General features: G+C 45.6%; 1 protein-coding gene across 1 annotated transcript in view; it reads left to right on the top strand.

Moving 5' to 3' along the window:
* The window catches only part of LOC115079276 (USP6 N-terminal-like protein), a 459,663-nt gene that overhangs the window by 14,296 nt on the left and 423,025 nt on the right, over positions 1 to 22,342 (top strand). The window lies entirely within an intron of this gene.

Below are 22,342 nucleotides of genomic sequence, written 5' to 3'. Positions count from 1 at the left end.
TGGAATAAATGATAGCTTTATGGAGCAATTGGTTCAGGAACCGACGAGAGAGGGAGAAATTTTAGATCTAATTCTCAGTGGAGCACAGGACTTGGTGAGAGAGGTAATGGTGGTGGGGCCGCTTGGCAATAGTGATCATAATATGATCAAATTTGATTTAATGACTGGAAGAGGAACAGTGTACAAATCCAAGGCTCTCGTGCTAAACTTTCATAAGGGAAACTTTGATAAAATGAGAAAAATTGTTAGAAAAAAACTGAAAGGAGCAGCTACAAAAGTAAAAAAATGTCCAAGAGGCTTGGCCATTGTTAAAAAATACCATTCTAGAAGCACAGTCTAGATGTATTCCACACATTAAGAAAGGTGGAAAGAAGGCAAAACGATTACCAGCATGGTTAAAAGGGGAGGTGAAAGAAGCTATTTTAGCCAAAAGATCTTCATTCAAAAATTGGAAGAAGGACCCAACAGAAGAAAATAGGATAAAGCATAAACGTTGGCAAGTTAAATGTAAGACATTGATAAGACAGGCTAAGAGAGAATTTGAAAAGAAGTTGGCTGTAGAGGCAAAAACTCACAGTAAAAACTTTTTATTTATTTATTTATTTTTAGATTTTTTTTTTATATCGGTGTTCCTGTATTTTAAAATACCGTATTTTCCGGCGTATAAGACGACTGGGTGTATAAGACGACCCCCCCCTTTTTTATACATATTTTTAAGAAAAAAAATAATTTTACACTCAAACAGGAGCAACCCTATCTATGAAAAGGCAACACTACAAATATTAAATCAGGCCCTAAAAACCAATACACCTCTTATTAGGAAAACAGAACTAGCAAGCAGCTATAGATCCCCACACAGAAATAATTGTAAAACTATACTAATAAGCAGAATAAATGTTTCAAAACAGCTATGAACAGAATAACATCCAACAATTAAAAACTCATAAAAACTATTAAACATTCTCCAAACACCAATAAAATATTTCAAAAAAGCAGACACATCACATAATATTAAATAATTAAAATGGCAGTCAATCAAGAAAAATAAACTTAAAAAGCCACTTTTCCTTACCCCCTCCAGCAGCTGTCCTACTCCTCTTCCATGCAGGCCGTAGCACACACCAGAAGCAGCAGTAGTGGCTAAGCTCTATATTCATGGTCCTCTTCCTTAGGGCCCATGTCTCTCACACACACACACCATACCAGTCATGCCCCCATGACCAGTTTCTGTCTCTCACACACCAATCATTTCCCAAACAGTCTTTGACACACTCACCAGACACCTTCCTGAACAGTTTCTCTCATGCCATACACACACACAGGCTTCCCACTCCCGTGTTCTGCTTACCGTACATACCCAGGCTTCTCACTCTCATAATCACTATCTCTGTCTCACACACACACACACCAGTCTCTCATTTCCCTGCTCACTCTCCAAGTGCACAGGCTTCTCATTCCCTGAATCACATTCTTTCTCTCACATTCACACACCAGTCTCTTTCTCTCACACACAGTCACCTTATCAACCAGTCTCTCTCTCATGCACGCACACACACACAGCCCTCCCACTCCCATGCTCTCTCTCACATAATCAGGCTTCTTACTCCCATGCTTTCTCACATACCCAGATTTCTCACTTCCATGCTTTTTCTCTCTCTCTCTCTCACACTCACATACATATCAGTCATCTCTCTGAGCAGTCACTTTCATTGTCTCTCACATATACACACACATGAGCTCTCTGACCAGTTTCTCTCAATCACAGACATGCTCTCAATCAAATACATTCTCTCACTTACACACAGGCTGGCTGGCTGGCTGCTTCTCTCTCTCTCACTCACTTCCTGTCCCCTCCCCCCGCCCTCCCCCAAGCACAAATGGTAGCTGCAGCAGCCTCTTTCTCCAGCCCCCGCAGGCCAAGAAAGAAGAATCCCATCGGCCGCGGGAGGCTCCTGCTGCTGTCTCCTTTCCGTATTATCAGCTGCTTCAATTGCTCGGGGGCCGATGCTGCAGCGGCCGCTGCTACTTTATCACGCGGCACGGCCTTTCTTCTTCCCGCACACCGTGTATCACTTCCTGTTCCGGGTCCGGGGGGGGGGGGGAATGCAGGCGCGGGAAGAAGAAAAGGCCAGCCGCGGATGCCACAGCTTTTTTTTTTTTTGCACGTTCCCGCTGGGCTTGAACGTGCTGATAGCCCAGCGGCAACGGCAGTAGGGAAGGAAGAGCAGCGGGAGAGACCGGGAGCACGCGACACACAGGTGAGAAGAGCTGCCCTATAAGACTATACCCGGCGTATAAGGCGACCCCCGACTTTCGAGAAGATTTTCAGGGGTTAAAAAGTAGTCTTGTACGCCGGAAAATACGGTATATCCGAAGCAGAAAACCTGTGAGGGAGTCAGTTGGACCGATAGATGATTGAGGGGTTAAAGGGGCACTTAGAGAAGATAAGGCCATCGCAGAAAGATTAAATGATTTCTTTGCTTCTGTGTTTACTGAAGAGGATGTTGGGGAGGTACCCGTACTGGAGAAAGTTTTCATGGGTAATGATTCAGATGGACTAAATCAAATCACGGTGAACCTAGAAGATGTGTTAGGCCTGATTGACAAACTGAAGAGTAGTAAATCACCTGGACCGGATAGTATACACCCCAGAGTTCTGAAGGAACTAAAAAATGAAATTTCAGACCTATTAGTAAAAATTTGTAACCTATCATTAAAATCATCCATTGTACCTGAAGACTGGAGGACAGCAAATGTAACCCCAATATTTAAAAAGGGCTCCAGGGGCGATCCGGGAAACTACAGACTGGTTAGCCTGACTTCAGTGCCAGGAAAAATAGTGGATATTGTTCTAAACATCAAAATCACAGAACATATAGAAAGACATGTTTTCATGGAACAAAGTCAGCAGGGCTTTACCCAGGGCAAGTCTTGCCTTACAAATCTGCTTCACTTTTTTGAAGGAGTTAATAAACACATGGATAAAGGTGAACCGGTAGATGTAGTATACTTGGATTTTCAGAAGGCGTTTGACAAAGTTCCTCATGAGAGGCTTTTAGGAAAAGTAAAAACTCATGGGATAGGTGGCGATGTCCTTTCGTGGATTGCAACCTGGCTAAAAGACAGGAAACAGAGAGTAGGATTAAATGGGCAATTTTCTCAGTGGAAGGGAGTGGGCAGTGGAGTGCCTCAGGGATCTGTATTGGGACCCTTACTTTTCAATATATTTATAAATGATCTGGCAAGAAATACGACGAGTGAGATAATCAAATTTACAGATGACACAAAATTGTTCAGAGTAGTTAAATCACAATCAGATTGTGATAAATTGCAGGTTGACCTTGTGAGACTGGAAAATTGGGCATCCAAATGGCAGATGAAATTTAATGTGGATACGTGCAAGGTGATGCATATAGGGAAAAATAACCCATGCTATAATTACACAATGTTGGGTTCCATATTAGGTGCTACAACCCAAGAAAGAGATCTAGGCGTCATAGTGGATAACACATTGAAATCGTCGGTTCAGTGTGCTGTGGCAGTCAAAAAAGCAAACAGAATGTTGGGAATTATTAGAAAGGGAATGGTGAATAAAACAGAAAATGTCATAATACCTCTGTATCGCTCCATGGTGAGACCACACCTTGAATACTGTGTACAATTCTGGTCGCTGCATCTCAAAAAAGATATAACTGCGATGGAGAAAGTACAGAGAAGGGCTACCAAAATAAGGGGAATGGAACAGCTCCCCTATGAGGAAAGACTAAAGAGGTTAGGACTTTTGAGCTTGGAGAAGAGACGGCTGAGGGGGATATGATAGAGATGTTTAAAATTATGACAGGTCTAGAACGGGTAGATGTGAATCGGTTATTTACTCTTTTGGATAGTAGAAAGACTAGGGGGCACTCCATCAAGTTAGCATGGGGCACATTTAAAACTAATCGGAGAAAGTTCTTTTTTAGGTTCCATATTAGGAGCTACCACCCAGGAAAAAGATCTAGGCATCATAGTGGATAATACTTTAAAATCGTCTGCTCAGTGAGCTGGAGCAGTCAAAAAAAGCAAACAATGTTAGGAATTATTAGGAAGGGAATGGTTAATAGAACGGAAAATGTCATAATGCCTCTATATCGCTCCATGGTGAGACCACACCTTGAATACTGTGTACAATTCTGGTCGCCACATCTCAAAAAAGATATAGTTGCGATGGAGAAGGGCCACCAAAATGATAAAGGGGATGGAACAGCTCCCCTATGAGGAAAGGCTGAAGAGGTTAGGGCTGTTCAGCTTGGAGAAGAGACGGCTGAGGGGGGATATGATAGAGGTATTTAAGATCATGAGAGGTCTTGAACGAGTAGATGCGACTCGGTTATTTACACTTTCGAATAATAGAAGGACTAGGGGGCATTCCATGAAGTTAGCAAGTAGCACATTTAAGACTAATTGGAGAAAATTCTTTTTCACCCAACGCACAATAAAGCTCTGGAATTTGTTGCCAGAGGATATGGTTAGTGCAGTTAGTGTAGCTGGGTTCAAAAAAGGTTTGGATAAGTTCTTGGAGGAGAAGTCCATTAATGGCTATTAATCAGGTTTACTTAGGGAATAGCCACTGCTATTAATTGCATCAGTACCATGAGATCTTCTTAGTGTTTGGGTAATTGCCAGGTTCTTGTGGCCTGGTTTGGCCTCTGTTGGAAACAGGATGCTGGGCATGATGGACCCTTGGTCTGACCCAGCATGGCAATTTCTTGTCTATTTATTTATGTTCATCATGGGCAGCCATTCCACCTGCTATCTATGCCTGGGCCCAGATCATAACCAAGCGGCCTGCAAGCACTGCGGCCTTATGTCGCCCCTGGCCCAATGCCAGAGAGCCCAAAAAATCAAGAGGCTGCCCAGGGATCCTATGCCCCTTCCTCTAAGGCTCACTCCTTGCCGGGCTGGCCCTCAAATATCCACCGAAGGAGAAGAGGGCATCGTCTCTGGGACCATCGAGGCCCAAGAGAGGGAAATCCATGGCGTCACGTCCCAAGCATGGGTACCATGATCCGTCCCGAACCAAAGAACGCACTCCAGCACCGAAGCATCGGCCTCCTGATGCATCCGCCTCGGCATCAAAACCATTGTCACCCAAATAGGCCGACATCACCCGACCGCGTTTGTCATCGACACACGAAGCCCGGGTGCCCTCATCAATGCCATCTCATGCATCTCCCACGCCAGTCCACAGTGGGCCGGGAGTCAAGTAAGGACAGCCAGGACTCTCTGCAGGTTTTCTCCAGATCAGAGATGTGGGGCATGGATTTTTGTAGATGTCCCCTCACAGTCGGATGTCCAAGACTCCGACTCTTCCTCTTCGTCCCTACAGGTCTTCTCTGACCTTTCGTCCGTCTCAGAGGAAACGAGATTCCTCGTACTTGCAATAACCTCTGCACAAGAAGACGAGGACAACGAGTGATGAAGGTCCTCAGTCTTAACGCCCAAAGGACCCTGACTCAGATATCTTACTAGCTGCGGTGGGCAGAAACGGTTGTAAACATGGTCAGCCACTTTCCATGCTTGCTCACATGCCAGATATGGCAGAAAAGGCTATCTCCTAAATCTCTGCCTCCCTCACTGGCCTGTTTACCTCCTTGCAGTCAGATAACCTCCGCTCGTTTCCGAGCCCACGCTCACCACAGCTGCCTTTAGATGGAAGAACTATCTTCATTGCCATACTCCGCACGTCTGTCCCCAAGGGGAGAGTCTCCTCCACCTGCAGACACCTCAGCGGACAGTGGGACATCCCCCTCACCGCAATTCTCACCTCACTCATCGCTGATGCAGGACACACCACCCTTGTCCATGGGATCGTCCACTGGTATTCACTCTGACCACCAGACAAACCCCTGGAGCCTTATTCCACTCCAGAGGACCTATCCGACCCAAAATTCATCGAGAAAGTCGGGGCCATGCTGAATGTGGAAACCCAAAACTTCAAGACCCAAGGGCGGAGACACTAGGCATCCTGAAGATTTTCGAAATGCCTGCGGAGTCTACGGCTCTCCCGCCATACCGGATATTGGACTCAGTTTTGGAGAAGTCCTGGGAAACACTCTTCGCATTAATACTGGCCTCAAGGAAGATTGATCTAAAATTTTGGATGCACCACAACTTCTGCATATATCCATTGTGGTGGTATCGGTCATGCAGTGAAATAAGAAGACACGTCTTCACTCCAACACTCCGCCCAGCAAGGATAACCAATACCTGGACGAGTTCGCAAAAAGATCCTTTCAATTGGCAATGTTGGGTGCGAGGATTCACCAACACCAGTTCTTCATAACGCAATATCTCTATGAGTCCCTACAGACCTTAAAGGGCTTACTTCCACGCACTCATACTTTCATGGGCCCCCCACAGCCCATCTAGGACATGGAGGAAGATTTGTGTCACCTCTTAAGGACAATCTACGAGGCCTTTGAAATGTCATCTCGGACGTCAGCATTCACGATAGCAGCAAGATGTTTGGCCTGGCTATGGGCCGGTGCGATATGGGAGGATGTTCATTAAAAACTGGCGAACTTTCCCTGTAAAAGGGACAACCTATTTGGTAGTCTTACAGGAAACTGTCTCGCAATTAAGAGCCAAGTGTTGCGGTCCTATCTCTAACTACCCCGTTGGAGCCGTCCGCATTTAATCGCTGCTTCTACTACCACAGGCAGGGCTATCAATGGAGACCATACCGCCTGTACCCTCAGTAAAGGCCCCCCTCCCTCCCACAGCCCAGAAAACAATCACAACTGCAGCAACAGTAGCAGAGCAGGCCCAGAACCCAATGCCAGCAAAAAAACAGCAACCTCCAACCAACTTCAAGACCCCACCGAGTTATTGACCATTGCAGAGCCTTCGCCACCTTGCACCACTGGGGGCAGGATATCGCTTTTCTACCAATCTTGGTTGCAGATCACAATAGATCATTGGGTATTAGAAATTGTGCGGAATGGTTACCAATTAAAGTTCAAGTCCCTACCACCTCTTCCCAGGCGCCCAGACACTTGGATAGCCCAAGGAGACCTCCTGCAGCTGGATGCCAAAATCTTGGCTCTACAGGGTCAGGGAGCTGTTCAGAAAGTGGACAAAGCCAGCCGGAATATAGGGTTCTATTCCCCCCTACTTCCTAATTCCCAAGAAGTTGGAAGGATTGTGACCTATTCTAGACCTTTGGGAACTGAACAAATTCCTTGTGAAAGAGAAATTCAAGATGGTTTATCTCAAAACAATCCTTCCCTTCCTACCACCCAATGATTGGATGGGCTCCCTGGATCTCAAGGATGCTTACTCTTACATCCCAATGCATCGCACATCATGGTATTACCTCTGCTTCCAATCCCATGGGCAGCACTGCCAGTACAAGGTGCTCCCCCCTTCAACCTGTCTGCCACCCCTAGAGTATTCACCAAATGCTTGGTGGTGGTGCTGGTCCACCTCAGGAAGAAAGGAATCCAATTATTCCCCTATCTGGACGACTAGCTGATAGTGGTCTCAGATGTGCAAACCATCCGGGACCACCTCTCCACGACAATTACCTGCCTCCAGGATCTCGGTCTGGTCATCAATTACGAGAAGTCCAGTCTCCAACCGTCACAAACCATCCAATTAATTGGTGCATGTCTCAGCACCTTGAAAGGGAGGGTGTTCTTACCCAAGAAATGGGCACTATAGTTCCTCAGGCTTTCGACCGAACTTTGGCGCACCCAGCGTCCCTCGACCCATCATGTCTTGGCTGTATTGGGCCACATGACAGCGGCGATACACATGGTGACTCACACCCGGCTGCACATGCAAAGACTTCACTGGGGGCTCAAGCACCAGTGGTCCCAATTCCATCACCCCTTGACGCAAACCATCTCACTCATGAGAGACCTGAGAAGGGATCTAACATGGTGGCTGAAACCACAAACCCTAAGCAAGGGTGCCTTATTCCGCCCATTACCCCACAACATAATCTTCACTACGGATGTCTCCCACAAAGGATGGAGAGCGCACCTGGGCCACTTTCAAACACAGGGCAAATGGTCATGCCTGGAACAGTCCTACCAAATCAATCTGCTAGAACTGCAAGCGATATGGAATGCTCTCCAAACCTTTGCCCATCATCTCACAGGCAGAAGAGTCATGGTACACACAGACGACCAAGTAGCGATGTTCTATATAAACAAAGAAGGAGGGTCCGGTTCCTGGACACTTTGCAGGGAAGTGGTGCTCATTCTGGAATGGGCAAACCGCCATTCTGTCACGCTACAGGCTACTTACCTACCAGGAGTAGAGAACACACAGGTGGACAGGCTGAGCCAAGTGTTCCACCCACACAAATGGTCACTCAACCAACTTGTGGCCAATGACATCTTCGCCCAGCGGGGAACTCCGATCATAGACCTTTTCGCTACAGAGCAGAACAGGAAAGTTCCCAAATTCTGCTCAGTATTTCCGAGTGCACTAAGAATTGTGCAGGATGCCTTCCTAGTCCCCTGGCCGACCGGACTACTATATGCGTATCCTCCAGTTCCACTACTCACGTGTACCATACAGAAATGCATACACGACTTAGCCGACTTAATACTCATTGCCCTGGCCTGGCCCAGACAGCCCTGGTACGCTTACCTTCTCTGCCTGTCGATCAGGCTACCCGTTACTCTGGATCAGCAGGTGGACCTCCTGTCCCAGGAAGGGGGATCCCTCCTACATCCCATGCAAAGCTCTCTTCATTTGACTGCCTGGAGGTTGAATGATCACTACTGAGAGAGCAGGGTATATCCTGCTCAGCACAAGAGGTACTGGTTGCCTCCAGGAAGCCATCCACCAGACCTAACTATCTCTTTAAGATGAAGAGTACTCAACCTGGTGTACAGAGCTTCACCTAGAACCATTCACTTGTCCATCCTAAAAGTCTGCTCGACTACTTGCACATGCTTTTTACTGGGTGAATCTAGCGACAGCCTCAGTACAAGTCCACGTTAGTGCCATAGCAGCCTATCACAGGCCATACCAAGGACATCCCATCTCGAGCCATCCGCAAGTCACTCGCTTCATCAGAGGTCTATGGTAACTCTGGCCACCAACATCGAAAACAGTGGTAGCATGGGATCTTAATTTAGCTTTGGAACAACTCATGTTTCCCGTTGATAGCAGGGCTGAATTAGCCATGCTGTCATGGGAACTGTCCATCAGGTCCAGGAAGCGGAGCTTCTGAGTAGAACACGAAAGATCCTTATAATTCTGGGTCACATGGCAGCAGCCATTCATACGGTTCCAAACACCCGACTTCACATGCGTCGACTACAATGGGGTCTCAAAGGGCAGTGGAAACAACACTCCCAAGCATTAATGACCCGAGTGCGGCTAACTCAATCCATGCTGCAAGATATAACGTGGTAGCTCCAGCCAAAAACACTCACAAAGGGAGCATTATTTACGATACCCCCCCACAATACAGTTCTTACCACCGATGCCTCTCGCAAGGGTTGGGGAGCTCATTTGGACCGTCTGCAAACAAAAGGCCTCTGATCCCCAGAAGAAAGGAATCAACAAATCAATCTACTCGAACTCAGAGCGATAAGGAACGCTCTCCAAACATTCCTTCTGCAGTTAAGAGGCCGTCGAGTCATGGTCTACACCGACAATCAAGTGGCCATGTACTACATCAACAAACAAGGAGGGTCCGGTTCATGGTCCCTCTGCAAGGAAACCTTACAGATTCTGGAACAAGCGTCACGTCACTCCATCCACCTTCAAGTGACATACCTACCGGGAGCCATCAACACTCAAGCCAACCGCCTGAGTCGTATATTCTACCCTCCCGAGTGTCACTCAATCAGCAAATAGCAGATATGCTGTTCGACCAATGGGGACAACCAACGATTGACCTCTTTGCGACAGAACTCAATGCGAAGATCCCTTGCTTTTGTTCAGTCTGGACCAGCACTCGTCGAACGCCTCAAGATGCGTTCCTCTTTCTGTGGACAGAAACTCTGATGTATGCGTTTCCTCCATTACCCCTCATTACAAGAACGTTACAAAAGTGCAGAAGCGACGCAGCACAGCTAATTCTGATAGAGCCAGCGTGGCCACGCCAACCGTGGTATACCCCACCTCCTGCACCTATCAATAACGCAACCAATAGCACTACCAGATTGCAGGGATCTCTTGACGCAGGAACAAGGAATATTGCTCCATCCCATGCACAAATCGCTACATTTGACAGCATGGAGATTGAGCGTCTCCTCTTGACAGAACAGGGAATATCCGTCTCCGTGCAAACTATACTTCTCGCCTCAAGAAAACCATCCACACAAAGGAACTATAGCTTCAAATGGAAGAGATATTCATCCTGGTGCTCTACAAAGGGAATACCTCCATTAGACTGTCTTAGACTTCATAGTCTTATTTTTTCACTTGCTAGTCTAATGTATCAATAGGCTGAAATGTAAATATTGTGCTGTTCAATTTCTCCCCTTCCATCCCAAGTTTATTTTCCTTGTTTTTTGTAACTTTCCCTCTCCCTTTTTCTGATTCACTGTATTTAAAATTCAAGGTTCTTATTGAAAATATTGTTTTTTACGTTACGTTATGCTTTACACTCCTTGTTATTTGTAAACCGGGTTGATGTGATGCCTATCATGAAACTCGGTATAACAAAAACAATAAATAAATAAATAAATAAACAAATAAATAAATGGACTGTGCACCAGAAATACTGTTAGACTATCTTTACTCATTATACACTACGGGACTGGCGACTTCTTCAATCAGAGTACATCTCAGTGCGATAGCGGCCTATCACCAGCCATATAGAGGACAACCCATCTCTGTCCAACCCTGTATCTCCCGTTTCCTAAAGGGCCTGACTCGCCTCCGATTTCCAAGCCGCCGATACCATGGAATCTTAATGTCATACTGGAACAACTAATGGTAGCCCCCTTTGAACCAATGGAGGAGGCACACATTAAATATCTTACATGGAAAATAGTATTTCTCATTGCCTTAACATCCGCACGCAGTCGGTGAACTGCAGGCTCTAGTACACTACAGCCCATATATGCAATTCTATCATAACAAGGTGGTACTTCGCACACATCCTTCGTTCCTTCTGAAAGTGGTCAGCCAGTTCCACTTGAACCAATCAATTGAATTACCCACATTCTTTCCCAAGCCTCACCAAAATGATAGAGAAAGATTGCTGCACACATTGGACTGCAAAAGAGCACTAGCATATTATAAACGAAGAACGCATTCCAAGTCAAGAGCCTCTCAACTCTTTTTGTCTTTTTCAACCCGAATGCTCCCGGTCTACCAGTAGCAAAATGGACCATATCTAGCTGGATAACCCAATGCATTCAATTCTGTTACACAAAACACAACCTAACCTTGCCTTCGCAACCTAATGCTCATGAAGTGAGGGCAGTATTGGCCTCCCTGGCCCATCTACGACATGTGGCAGCCATAGACACTTGCAAGGCGGCCACCTGGTCATCTGTATATACGTTCACATCTCACTACTGTCTGGATCAACAGACAACTGATGATGCTAAACTCAGATGAGTTATTCTGCAAACTATGTCCACCTGAAGCTTCACTTGACTATCCACAATTTTACATAACGCATAATAATCTTACTAAATACATGGGAGCTTAGGACTCCCATGACAGCATGGCTAATTCAGCCCTGCTATCAACGGGAAAAAGTAAGTTTGCTTACTGTAAACGGTGTTTCCGTAGATAGCAGGATGAATTAGCCATGCTGACCCACCCACCTCCCTGGATAGTCAACCACTTACGTGTGTACGCTACTAAATCACAGACTGAGGAGAGTCTGTTTTTCTGCACGGGAAGGCACGCGCAACCGTGTTCTACTCAGAAGTTCCGCATCCTGGGCCTGATGACAGCATGGCTAATTTATCCTGCTATCTACGGAAACACTGTTTACAGTAAGCAAACTTGCTCTTACCTCCATTTGAACCAATGGATTCCTCGCACATAAAATACCTAACTTGGAAAGTGGTCTTCCTGGTAGCTATCACGTCCGCCAGACGAGTCAGTGAACTTCAGGCATTTAGTGCATTATGCTCCATACCTGCAATTCTATCACCACAAGGTGTCCTTAAGAACTCACCCATCCTTTCTGCCAAAGGTGATGTTGGCCTTCCATATCAATCAGTCCATTGACTTGCCAACATTTTTTCCAAAGCCTCACCAGAATGAAAGTGAACAGCTCCTACATTTATTTTATTTATTTATTTATTTCTTTTGTATACCGACATTCGATCGAGATATCACATCGGTTTCCAGATAACTAAAGGAATAGGGTGGTAACAGCCCTATTTTACATTATAACATGGTATTAAATAGATATAAGAATATTTTACATTATAACATGGTAATAAATATAACAAGTTGTAACAGAACTAACAGGAGTACATGGAACATTAGACTATAGTATATAACATATGTACATAAATGGCTTGTTGATGAGGATAAATTATGGTAAGGAGAGCAGGGAGTGTAGAGGGGGGAGGGGAGAGGAAGGGATGTGTGGGAGGAAGGTAGTGATAGGGAGGGAAAGGGTGGTGGGAGATGCTTGTGTAGGGAGGGAAAGGTGTGGGGCGAGATGCTTGTGGAGGGGGCATGGAGTGGATGGTGCGATTGGGCGGGTTATGTGTCGGGTGGGAAAGCTTTTAAAAATAGCCATGTTTTGAGGTGTTTTTTGAAGACTTGCAGTGAAGGTTCGTTTCTGAGACAGGTGGGGAGGGTGTTCCATAAGGTGGGGCCCGCTATTGTTATGGCTCGTTTGCGGGTGACGTTGAGGTGTGCAGCTTTGAGATTGGGGACGGCTAGGAGTCCAGTGTTGGTGGATCTGAGAGTTCTTTGAGTGGGGTAAGGTTGTATTCCGTTGTTTAGCCAGTCCATTTTGTTGTTGTTTATTTTTTTGTGCATGAGGGTGAGGGTTTTATACTGGATTCTTTGTGTAATGGGTAGCCAGTGGAGTTCTTTGAGCGTGGGTGTGATGTGAGGGGATTTTTTGTTGTTAGAGATGATTCTGGCGGCAGCGTTCTGTAGAACTTGGAGGGGTTTGTGTATTTCTGGTAGTCCGAGGAGGAGGGAGTTGCAGTAGTCGAGTCTTGACAAGATAATTGATTGGAGGACTGTTCTGAAATCGTGCTCTTGGAGAAGGGGTTTGAGTTTTTTTAGTGTCTGCAGTTTGAAGAATCCATCTTTGATTGTATTGGAGATGTGTCGTTTAAAGTTGAGTTGGCTGTCAATTGTTACGCCTAGGTTTCTTGTGGACGGCGTGACTGTAAGACCCGCCGGGGTAAGAGAGCATTGGCCTACTACAAAAGAAGGACACATACAGTCAACAGGACGTCTTAGTTGTTTGTCACCTTTAATCTTAATGCCCCTGGCCTCCCAGTGGCAAAAAGGACCATCTCTAGCTGGATTTCACAATGCATCCAGTTCTGCTATTCAAAGAGGAAAACCACATTGCCAGGGAAGCCGAATGCTCATCAGCTACAAGCAGTTGCTACTTCCATAGCCCACTTATGACAGGTACCGCTCTTGGACATTTGCAAGGCTGCTACTTGGTCGTCCCTGCACACTTTCATGTCCCATTACTGTCTAGACCAGCAGTTGTCTGCGGATGTAATGCTGGGAAGACTGGTACTGCAACACTTCACGCAATGAGGAATCCATGCGGGCTGTCCACGGTAAGATGGGTTGGGTTCGAGTGCGATCCGGGCACGGCAGTCTAATGCCTCCTCATCGCACAACCCGGGAGCTGGGGACTCTCATGACAGCATGGCTAATTCAGCCCTGCTATTGATGGGAAAAAGCAAGTTTGCTTACTGTAAACGGTGCTTCCATAGATAGCAGGATGAATTAGCCATTTGTTCCCACCCACCTCCCTGGACAGCCTCATGAGCGCTTACTAACAACAATTTCCTTCTACTAGGACATAGACTAAGGGAGAGGGTGCTCTACTGCACGGGAATACGCTCACAGCCACACAGAGCTAAGCTCTGTAACAGCTATTAGAAGCGTTGCCTTGCGCTGTCCAGAAGATGGCATGGCTAATTCATCCTGCTATCTACGGAAACACTGTTTTTGGTAAGCAAACTTGCTTTTCTTCTTCTAAGGTGACGTTTCATGCCATTGACCAGCATGGGCTCTTCAGAGGTTAATTGCCTGTTCATGGGGGCAACGTGTCCTTTCAGGGTTTAACTATTTCCCTCTCGTGGCTCCATTGTCTCAAGCGTCACTCAGTTCTTGTGCATAAGGTGAGCAGGGCTTCTAGGTTGGTTGGAGTTTCTAGGCCAATTCATCCTTTAATGGGGGCTGCTAAATCCCACCATAAGTGAGCATGCAAGCCTGGTTCATTCCAGTCCAAATCATTTACCAACTGATTGGGCTCCATGGCGAACTCTATTACATTGTGCAGGTTCTGATGGAACCCCAAGTTTTTACTTTCTATCAATTGAACTCGATCTGGATTTCAATTTATTAAAATTTATAGTCTGCATACATCACAGAAGTTCAAAGCGGCTACCAGATCAAATATATGTACATATGTGGCCGACCCTTCAGTCAGCCACTAGATGACCCTAGGTCACTTACCATCAGGACTATTAACAGTTAGTGGGATTTTCCATTCCTTTTCAGTCTCTCCAATGAGCTGACTGTGATTGGCTATCCCAAGACCATAAGGTGGAGCTAGAGAGTTAGCATGGTCATTTTGAGCTGACTCTTAAAGAGTTAGGAGCTATTTTTCCTTTCACCCTGTTGAGTTGGGCCTGCTAACCCAACTTGGCATTTCTCCTGCGATTAGAGGAGATTCCTCATCAGTATGAAAGGGTCTACCTCATTTTTTAAAAAGAGCGAGAATTTTGGGAACATTAATTAGGTTTTGGATTGGGTTTTTCTTGTTCTAAGGAACATCCTTACCCTTTAGGAAAGGGATAACCCCCAATCCAGAGAACAGGGGCTGGAGAGTTGTGAGCTATTTTTCTACTCCTAGAAGAAGCAAGACCATTGACAGCACTACCCAGTGTGGGTTTTTTAGTCTTCATTTTGAACTTTTCCTTTTTTGGTTCTTGTGGAGGTTTTGTTTCCCCCCCCCCCCCCCCCCCCAACCCTCCTCGCAGAATTGGAGTTAGGAGAGAGAGAATTTTGTTCAGACTGGAAAATATCAGACTTCCGAGAAGTCACACAGAGTGGAAAAGAGAGTATGGGATTGAAACAATATTTGGAGACTCCCAACCATATCTCCACCTAAAGCAGTGGTTCTCAACCTTTCTAATGTCGTGACCCCGTAATACAGTTCCTCATGTTGCGGCGAGGGCGGGGCTTTGGTCATATGGGGGCGGGGTTATGGATGGGTTGGATTTTAGTGCATACTTATTTATTATGACATTTATAAACAGAACCACCATTCCTCATAAAACAATAAAATTAAGAAACATAAAGCATCAGTTATAATAGTAAAACCATACTAATAAAAGAATATTTTAAAATTACTGATAAATAGAATTTCTATTAATTAAAATCATATACATTTTTATAATTTCCCAAACACCAATAAAATATTTCAAAACAGCACATATATCAAATAACACACAATAATTAAAACTAATAAGGATTTTAAAAAGCCCCTGCTGTCCCCTTCTGTGGGAGCTCTTGATTTCCAGTCACCCTGATATTGTCGAGGATTAGGAGGTTATCCTCTCTCTCTCACACATACTCTCACATGTCCATTCTCTCTCACACATACACTGTCACATACATACACATTCATGCTCTTATACCCACCATAACCTCTCGCTCTCACAGACACTGATACACTCTCAGGGTGTAAGACACTCTCTCCCCCCACTCACACACACTCTTACGCCCTTGGATTTTCTCACACACACTCATGCTCTCACTCTTACTGGCTCCCTCACAACCTCAGAGCCTCTCAGATAAAACTCTATGCAGCAGAAATAATGCTGAATGTTGAGAATTGTGTTATGCAGACTAATCTGGAAAATGCACTAATTTCTACATGAGTCATAATGAATCAGTCCTCAGCTGCAGGCTTCAATTGATTATCCTGGCTCCCTTTAATTTAATGTTTGCCAAATACAGTTCATGTGTAACAGCAATCCTAATTCTCCACCAGATCAAGCTGATTTCACATCCCACTTCATACTTTGTCACCTCCAGCTGAGTCAAACAATTAATCTAATTACTGCCACTGCTGCCACGTAGCTATTGGGGAGGCGCTGATTGCTGCTATTGGCACTGAAGCCCATTCTGCTGCTTCCTCTGTGCAGGCCCCCTGGGTTTCCACTTCCTCCATGTTGATCTCGTACATTGTGAGATCCGCCATAGAGAAAGTGCTACTCTTGCACATTCCCAAAGATTACATGTACCAATCAGTAAAAAGTAATTATTTTTTTTTTACATCTGCTTCCCTTTATTTTTTTGCCATTTCCTTTTATATTGCCTTTTTTCTGTTTCTTTTCTCTCCACCTGTCTTCTTCCCTCAAACACACAGTCAGGTTCTCATTCTCACATGCATTTCTCTGTCACACACACATACACACACAGGATCTCACTGTCACATGCTCTTTCTGTCATGCAATCATTCATACACACAGTCTCTCACTGGCACAGGCTGTCTGAGTCTCACACACAGGCTCTCTCACACCCCCACATGCTGCCTTGCTCAAGCACAGGCTCTCACTGTCACATGCTGTCTCTTTCACACACACAGAGGCTCTCACATGCTGTCTCTGCAAACACACACAGTCTCTCAATTCACTCTCACACACAATCTCTCAACTCATCTCATACTCGCACACACCTCTCTCTCACCTCTGGGCCTCTTCTTTACGGGTTGCCACAGGATGGGCTCTGCAGCGGTCCTAGTCTTCCCGGCCCCGCTGTTCCTCTTCTGCACGCGGCTGACGCGCCTCCTCCTTCCTGCCCGTGCAGCTCCGGCAACATTTGTCTTCCGGGGCAGGGCGGGCAGGAAGGAAGTAGGAGGAGCACCGTGACGCGCTCTCTTTTGGGGTTGGAGGAGGCAGGTCTCCAGCTTCGCCCCGCCTCCCCGCAGCAGCCGCGGCGCCGCGGACGACAAAAAACCCCAACAGCCCGGTACTGGTCTGCGGACCGGGCCATTGGGGTCGGTCCGCAGACCAGTTTTGGTCGAACGACCTGTGTTTTGGTCGAACGACCAAAACACAGGCGACCCCTGTGTTTTGGTCGTTCGACCCCCGCCGGGGTCGCGACCCACAGGTTGAGAACCGCTGACCTAAAGGGACCAGGAAACAGGTTGTGGGCAAGAGACAGAACTTTGGACTCAGGTAGGATCTTTTTGTGCTTTGGGGTTCCCCAGTAGAAATGCTCTTACAGTTTGGGGCTTGTACACTGAGTAAAAAAATATCAAGTTCCCCCCTCAGGACTTGGAGAGAAAGATACAAGCTAATCCTCCGAGAGACTATGTAAATAGTTCAAATGTACAATGTCAGTTGTGGGAAGTATGCTGGACTATGACTGACTTTTTAGAGATGATCAGTACATTTTATTTGAATGTCCAGTCTGTCTTTCCCTGAGGAAAATTCCGTACTAGAGAGATACACACAATTAAAGAGAAACACTCCATCACGACAAGAACCAACCCCCCCAGGATCTGAAATGAGAGGCAATAATGTGGAAAGAGTATCCCTGAAGAACAAATACTTTTATGGCCCCAGGGGAAACAGCAAACCTTCCCAGCAAAGAGTTACACATATTAAAAATAAGATATACAAAACAGCACAAACATGTAGCGAAATCTCCTCTTTTAAAATGCATGTAGTATTAGCTCCATATCTAAATGGCTTACTGAATAAAAATGTATTTAAAGTCGCCTTAAAGGATTTCTCGCAGTTCAGGGTCTGAATATTGTTAGGCAGGGAGTTCCAAAAAAATGGGACCTGCTGCTGAGAGCTCTCCTCCCTGATGATGTTCAAGTATGCCAGCTTTAATGATGGGATTTCTAAGAGGATTTTTCCCTTCTGAACTCAAGGACCGCAAGGGCCTGTAAATCTTGAGAGCTGAGCTCACCCAGCAGTCAGTATCAGTGTGAATTAGTTTGCAGATGGTTCAGGCAAGCTTATATAAAATTTGCCACTAGATGGATAACTGCCTAAGTTCGAATAGGATGGGAGTTATGTGCTCTTGCATTTGCGTCCCCTTCAAGATATGAGCAGCGGCGTTCTGAACTAACTGGAGTGAACGTAGCAAACTAGCAGGAAGCCCCACAGTAAAGAATTACAGTAATCCAACTTGGTAAGTATCAAAGCCTGAAGGACCATACGGAAGTCCTGAGATTCTAGTAATGCACGCAATTTTAACTATCCGCAGCTTAAAAAATGAAGATTGATAACTGCTTGAATATTTGTAGTTCAAGAGAGAAACGTGAGTCTACATACGAGATGACTCATTGGAATTTTGTAGTTTTTAAACTGGAGAAAATAAGGAAAATTGAGCAATGGAAATTTGCTTAATATGATATCTGAAAAGTCAGCTGGATTTCTGAAAGCCTGGGAGAGAGGTTTCATGAACAAATCTCTGTTTAGGACTGGATCATCTCGCTCAAAAAAAATGGTGTTACAAGGCTATCTTTATAAGCAGACTGATCATAAAACCCACCTTCAGTGATTTGGAAGAATAGGAGTGAGGTATAAGTGGAGTCATAATCTGCATTGATGCAAGAACCCCCACAACTCACCCCATTCCTATCAAATTTTTCTGGAAGTGGTAATTGAGATTTCAGAAGAGGTTGCCTTGACAGGTAGTAGACCCTGGAAGGATTCCACCTTTATCTGGACCTGCAACTCTTGTACTGCTTACATAAGATCCTTTACACAAGCATAAGCTGTTCCATTTAATCTGACCACTGTTTTGGGCTAGTCTAAGCTGTCACGGTCCATTCTGCTAAGGACAGAGGACAGGTGCAATGGCAAAGCAAAAGTATACCTTGAGAGGCCAGGTGATCAGGATCTGTTGTCTTCTACCTAAGGTGGCCGCTGTTTCCTGCGGGTTGATCCCTTGGGTGCAGGTGGCTACAAGGACTTCCTCGTGGGAGCAGGTACCAGAATGGACGGAAGACCAAGACTGGAGCAGGAATCAGGAGCGCAGCTGAAAGTCAAGACAGAAGCAGGCGAGTAGCTGATGGCCAAGACTGGAGCAGGAATTAGGAATGCAGAAACCACAGACAGGGATAGGATAACACAGTGAATACACTATTGACAATTGGACCAGCAAAGGCGTGGAAGGCTGAAGCTCCTTAAAAATTGGTGTCTTTTTGGGCCACACCTAAGGCTGTTCCAGTAGGGAGCCTCTGGACACGGCTGTCCCAAGCTTTTCTTTGCTTGATATTTACTAGAGGATTCTCACTGCTTCAAAGTCCCTTTGGCTCCACTGCAAGATCACCCTGGTCTTGAACACCTGGGGTTCACAGGTTCAATTCCTGCTGCCCCCTTCCCCCCCACCATACAAGTTTGCTTATCATAAACAGTGTTTTCCATAGATAGCAAGATAAATTAGCCATGCTGAATACCTACCTGTTTTCCTGGAGAGCAGATTAGCTAGCTAGAATTAACTCTAAAATCAACTGAAGTAGCTCACTAGGCAACATCCATGTGAGAATTCCCACAAAAGTTCTACAAGCTTACAGGCCGATACAGTACAGTGCACTCCGGCAGAGCGCACTGTTAACCTGCGTTTGGAGACGCATTTTTGATGTGCTAGCTTTACCCTTTATTCAGTAAGGAGTAATAGCGCATCGAAAACACGCGACCAACCCCCCAAAACTAATAGCACCCGCAACATGCAAATGCATGTTGATGGCCCTATTAGTTATTCTTGTGCGATTCAGTAAGTAACATGTGCAGCCAAGCCGCGCATTTTACTTTCAGAAATTAGTGCCTACCCAAAGGTAGGCATTAATTTCTGCCGGCACCGGGAGTGCACAGAAAAACAGTAAAAACTGCTTTTCTGTGCACCCTCCGACTTAATATCATGGTGATATTAAGTCCAAGGTCCCAAAAGTTAAAAATAAAAAAAAAATTTTTTAAATCAGCTCGCGGGTTGAAAACCCGATCTCAATTTTGCCGGCGTCCGGTTTCCGAACCCGTGGCTGTCAGCGGGCTCGAGAACCAACGCTGGCAAAATTGAGCGTCGGCTGTCAAACTTGCTGACAGCCGCCGCTCCTGTCAAAAAAAGAGGCGCTAGGGACGTGCTAGTGTTCCTAGCGCCTCTTTTTACCACAGGCCCTAATTTGAATAATTTTTTTTTACTGAATCGCACGCCCGCTCTCCCGCGATTTTTACTGTATCGGCCTGTTAGAGAGAAGGGTCCATTCAGTGCCACCAGATGACATCACCCACGTCATGACTAATTCTTCTGCTGTCTACAGAGTGTACTGTTTACCATAAGTAACTTGCTTTACTGAGGGAGAGCTCTTTTGAAATAATGTAGGGTACATAATGAGTATGGGCTTGTTTTTAAGTATTTGTAAATGGCTCTTTAGGGTATGTATGACAGGAGCAAGAGTTACAGGGGATGTACCTGTGGAAATAATTTATGTGAATGTATGCTTCATAAGGTATTAAGGCTTCTCTTTTTAGGTGTGTATAAATTGTAAAATTAGGTGTTCATTTTTCAGCTAATTAGGGGTTCTCTGAGAGTCCAAAAAAGTATTTATCAGTATTTTTGCCACTCATACTATTGCTGAGTAACTTTTCTGGTTGAATTAAATGCATATATTTGTACACCAAAGGAATTATCTGGGCAGAAAAGGCACGAAAACAGAGTGGAAGATCAAGGCAAACAAGGGGAGGAGAGAGTGAGGGCTAGGAAAGGTTCTGTTTTTACGATTTTTATCCAATAAGCACCATGTTTTGGTTTTTTTGTATGGGGGGGGGGAGGGATAATCAGTGTTGATCTGTTAAAACCTAAATTCAGAAGCCCTAGATATAGCTGAGTCAGCTAAGGTTGTAGCATGTTGAAAATATCAGCCCCTGATAAAAGATTAATTTCAGGCTGAGTTGCTTCAGATATGCCGGGGCTCTGCACCTCAGCAGATCTTGCTGTCATTTAAAGATGCTGTGTGGCTGTTTCCTTCCTGTCCTTAATGTCCCAGTTCTGCTATATAGTGTGGTTAGCAGTAAAGAGAATCTGAGACCTGCACGGTGAAGGTGTCCCCTGCCTTGCCTTTCAGTCTGTCTTTAAGTATATGCATTTGAAGATGGCTAAAAATAAAGAGCTGCTGTTAATTGCAGGCAGAGATCAGCCCGTGGGGGAGCATTCTCACGCAGGAGTTTTTCTAATCTATCTCAAAAGAGATGCTACAGGCTGGCACCACCATGAATGAAGAAGATTGGTTTGTGGTTTTCGCTTGAAGATGTGCTCGGCATAGCTCACAGTTTAACTTGCAGTTGTGCACACATACAGATGTGCATCCTCCAATAGTAACGAAGGTATTAGCTATTAGCCCCCCCCATGCCAAGAGATGTGCTGGCTTAACTCATGTTTTCTTAGCGGTGGAGTAAATTTTCCAGGGGTAGTGTTATTATATGGTAGAAACTTCTGCTGCGGAGACCTGTACTTGGGATTTATGCACAAAAAGGTTATTTGTGCACAGAAATCTTTCCTTCCTCTCTGAAATATTTTTCTAAAATTCCCCCACAGGACAAGCAGTTTGCTCCCACTCCGGGCTCTGCACTGGTTGCAAACAAAGGAGACCAGAGCCTGCCCTGGGGCAGTCATGTGTTTGCAGAAGGCCTTCCTTTCCAGCAGGGGGTGGGGGGAGTCTGCAATCTGGGAGAGATCAGAGAGAAAGTGGATAAATGTCCCTAAGCCTCCAAAGCAGAGCAGCTGGGAATTGTGACTGAGAAGCTGCAGCCAGAACAGATGGAACCTTAGTCAGACAAAGCGGCCACCTAGAGCACCACATGTTTGGGGGAAGCTGCCTACTGCTTCCACTGGCCCTGCTTAGACAACACTTCCAACTAATGCTCATGGTAGGACTATGGCAACTGGGTCTCCTCCTTCCCACCCCTATAGCTGGAAGTGGAAAGACATGTTGCACGGGGGGGGGGGGGGGGGGCGCAGGAAGAAAGAGGCCTAATTGACATGGCCCTAAGGGTCAGGGTGGTCAATAGCTCCATGGGAGTGAAAGGACTCCAGAAGTGGAGAAGTGTCAGCCGACCCATGAGGTGGCGGTGGAAGAGAGGTGCAGCATTAACTGGATCCATGGTGGTGATGGAAGAGCAGTATT

The sequence above is a fragment of the Rhinatrema bivittatum genome, chromosome 17 (genome assembly GCF_901001135.1).
Source record: "Rhinatrema bivittatum chromosome 17, aRhiBiv1.1, whole genome shotgun sequence".
NCBI lineage: Eukaryota > Metazoa > Chordata > Amphibia > Gymnophiona > Rhinatrematidae > Rhinatrema > Rhinatrema bivittatum.
This window is presented reverse-complemented; position numbering and strand designations above follow the sequence as displayed.